Source organism: Mus pahari, chromosome 17 (assembly GCF_900095145.1).
Source record: "Mus pahari chromosome 17, PAHARI_EIJ_v1.1, whole genome shotgun sequence".
NCBI lineage: Eukaryota > Metazoa > Chordata > Mammalia > Rodentia > Muridae > Mus > Mus pahari.
Genome location: NC_034606.1, coordinates 53624929 through 53625989, shown reverse-complemented (window position 1 = coordinate 53625989; position 1061 = coordinate 53624929). Strand labels below are relative to the sequence as shown.

General features: G+C 44.7%; 1 non-coding gene across 1 annotated transcript; it reads right to left on the bottom strand.

Moving 5' to 3' along the window:
- Window positions 1–275: 275 nt before the first annotated feature.
- On the bottom strand, window positions 276–348 carry Trnam-cau. The gene has a single exon. It is a non-coding gene; the product is annotated as a tRNA-Met (tRNA).
- Window positions 349–1061: the final 713 nt, after the last annotated feature.

The window sequence follows — 1061 nt, the reverse complement described above, 5'->3', positions numbered from 1 at the left end:
CTTTCCCTCAGTCTCTTCTCCATTTTTGTCCCTGCAGTTCTTTTAGACAGGGACAATTCTGGGTCAGAGATTTTGACTGTGGGATGGCAACCCCATCCCTCCATTTGATGCCCTGTCTTTCTACTGGAGTTGGACTTCTACAAGTTTCCTCTTCCCGTTGTTGGGCACTCCACCTAAGGTCCCTCCCTGAGAGTCCTGAGAGTCTCTCACCTCCCAGGTCTCTGGTATATTCCTGAAGTTGCCCATTTCCATTCATTCTGCAAATACACTGTGGCTGCCCCCTCTGAGGTTTGAACTTAGGACCTTCAGATTATGAGACTGATGTGCTGCCTACTGTGCTAAGGAGGCACCCGTCATTGGAATTTTGATGGGGATTGCATTGAATCTGGAGATTGCTTTTGGTAACATAGGCATCTTTACAGCATTAATTTTAATTTTGTTTATCCAGAAGGTCATCATCAGCTTGATTCTTCACCATTTAAACATTTTTATTGTAAGGTCTTTCATCTTCCCGGTTAGGGTTCTTTCTAAGGTACTATTTTTTACTCTATTGTGAAAGGATTCTTTCCCTGATTTTCTTCCTCAGTCTGCTCATTATTGGCATATAGGAAAGTTACTGAGTTTTGTGTCTGGCTGCTTTGCTGAAGGTGTTTGTTAGCTCTCAGAGCTTCTTGGGGGGGGGAGTCTACAAGGTCCCCCCTCTCTAAATCTTTTAGTCGTATTTATTTTATTTATTTAGCATGAGCGCTTTCCTGAAGGCATGATTTTTGTAGCATGTGCATGCCTGGTGCCTGTGGAGGTCAGAAGAAAGCACTGAATTCCCTAGAACTAGGAGTTATGGTTGGTGGCTGTGAGCTGCCTTGTGGGTGCTGGGAATCAAACCCAGATCCTCCGCAAGAGCAACCAGTGTTCTTAGTTACTGAGCCATCTCTCCATGATCCATGATCCCAGGATCTCCTGTTTATAGGATCGTGTCTTCTACAAACAGGAATTATGTGACATTCTTTCCTATCTGTATATCCTTCCTCCCTCCTCCCACCCCTTCCTTCCTTCCTCCTTCT